This window comes from Gadus morhua, chromosome 6 (genome assembly GCF_902167405.1).
Source record: "Gadus morhua chromosome 6, gadMor3.0, whole genome shotgun sequence".
In the NCBI taxonomy this organism is placed as follows: Eukaryota; Metazoa; Chordata; class Actinopteri; order Gadiformes; family Gadidae; genus Gadus; species Gadus morhua.
This window is the reverse complement of record NC_044053.1, coordinates 13,555,427-13,557,926: the sequence shown is the minus strand read 5'-3', so window position 1 is coordinate 13,557,926 and position 2,500 is coordinate 13,555,427. Positions and strand designations below refer to the sequence as shown.

At 46.6% G+C, this 2,500-nt stretch overlaps 1 protein-coding gene across 1 annotated transcript in view; it reads left to right on the top strand.

Moving 5' to 3' along the window:
• LOC115545439 (GDNF family receptor alpha-2) overlaps positions 1-2,500 on the top strand; it is a 63,306-nt gene that overhangs the window by 53,831 nt on the left and 6,975 nt on the right. The gene's annotated exons all lie outside the window — the stretch shown is intronic.

The following is a 2,500-nucleotide window of genomic DNA, read 5'->3' as shown; positions in this document are numbered from 1 at the left end:
GTGTGTGTGTGTGTGTGTGTGCGTGTGTGTGTCTGCGTGTGTGTGTCTGCGTGCGTGTCTGCGTGTGCCTGTGCGTGTGCGTGTGCGTGTGTGTGTGCGTGTGCGTGTGCGTGTGTGTGTCTGCGTGTGTGTGTGCGTGTGCGTGTGTGTGAATGGTTGGGGGGTGTTGGGGCGGGGGTTAATCTGGATCAGAGGTTCTTAAGCACTGACCCAAGGCCTGTTCCCCACTCTGCAGACAGCTCTGCAGTCGGCAGGATATCCTCGATTGAACTAGCTGCACTGCCTGCCGCAGATAGGGGGAACATCAACGCTCCTGCATGTGGCTTTGTCTTTTAATAGACTTCCAATTCATCATCCTTCTGCTCCAGAAAACATGACAGAAGCATATTGCATAATTAGTCCATCCACCCGGACCTACATCGCCCTCCCACATCCCGCCTGTTCCCCTCCATTGCCTGTACCATAAATCCAAAATGTCTCCTTGGTGACACTCATGTACGCAATCTTCTTTGTGTGTGTATTGTCCGTTGCAGCAGGTACGCATGAACATCCTGTCTGAATATCGTGTTTTTCCGGGTTATTATGAAAATGCATCATCTCTCGTGCACCCCGATTGTCATAACACAAATTCCCAGTACATTATGATCACTCCCATTAAGACATCATATTGTGAACAGCTCAGCTCTCTGTGGGTATTTAATGGCCACCTTCCACCCCAGAGGCACTGCTGCATTGTCCTGAATAAAGACGCCCTTATTGTGGAAGAGACAGCAAATTAAATCCTTAAAAAAAAAACAGGGAAGAAGGCTAGGAGTAATGAGCAGGCGAAGCTGATAACAATAACAGTGTGTATGTTCGGTGGGCTAGGTATTAAAGGAAGAGTGAGCCAGCGCAAGGGTGAGTTAGACAGAGCATGAGCAGGGAGAGAAAAGGGAGGGAGAGGAAGACAAGAGAGCCAGAAAAGAAAAGGCAAAGAAGAGGGAGAAGTAGAGAGGAGGTAAAAACAGAAAATGCCATGGCTGTCTCCAAATGGGTGTGTTTATGACAGTATTGATGCGCTGCTCTGTGCCACTCTCACCATGGCATGGTGTTTAATTTATTGTAAAAATGGTAATTAGGAAGCAATAAGACATGTGATTACTCAAGCAGGAAGTTTATAATTAGAGAAGGAGCCAGCGGGGACATTTTGGGCAGTCCGCTGCTCTCCGGCAACGAGGCTGGGCAATTAAAACTTGTCAAAGTTCCACGGCGGATACACAGAGGGAAGGGCTGTTGTGGTGCGGGTCTCCTGGCAGACCACTGTCTTGGGCGGTAAATCACATGAGTAGCAGGGAACCTTCCCACCCACACACACACACACTCACACACACACACACACACACACACACACACACACACACACACACACACACACACACACACACACACACACACACACACACACACACACACACCTACACACACACAAACAGCTACTTACACACAAACACACACACCTACATATATGCACACAAACACCTACAGACACACAAACACCTACACGCACCTACATTCACACAAACATGTACACACTCACACAGAGATGACCATGCAGATAAAAGCACACAAACAAACACGACACAAGCACGGACATACGCACAACTAGGCCTACACACACACACAAACACACATAAACACACACAAACACACACACACACATTAACTTTCTCACAGACACACAAATGCACACAGAGATTCTTACTTCCACACACACACAAACACACACACCGCTACGCTCACACTCAGCCATAAACAAACACTCATATAAAGTCGGGCAGATATTACATAACACAATAACAGTCCATAAATGAACCAGTGAGACGGTACTTACCTAAGACTATATAAACTAATACATTCACTGTATACAGCCAATAAATATGCATGTCTATTAAAACGAAACGGACAGTAAAATATTGAATCGTAATATGTAATATAATTGTGGCCGTTCGCGATACGGGGGGAAACTGCAGCAGAACTCCCTGAAACAAAGAGTCTTATTATTGTCTGACCTACAACCCCCCTCTAGTTTATATATTAGCGCCACCACAGTCACTTTCACGACTGCATTCCCATGCATAGCTTTTTGGAAATGTCACTAAAATGCCCGCTTTGGGTTTCCTCGTTGGGTAGACACACGCCCGCTCCGGTCGGGGCCGCGGATGATTAGTGAATTCAGAAGGTGAATCACTCCTTCACTCGCGGTGCACTCTGAAGTATGGAGATCCGAGCGCCGTTCCTCTTCATGCCAAGCTTATTTTTCTGCAGCGTTTCGGAAATGATCAAGTACACACACACACAACCACCTCTCCGTCGATATTCCCACAGTGGCTCAGCGGGAGAGCCTATCAGATTAAAATACGGCTTGGTGACTCGCATTGTAATAGCCTTTCTCTTTAGAAAAAATAATAGAAGAGCTGATGAGCCTTGTTCGTTTACATTGCTTCCGAAGTTTGTTTGTTAA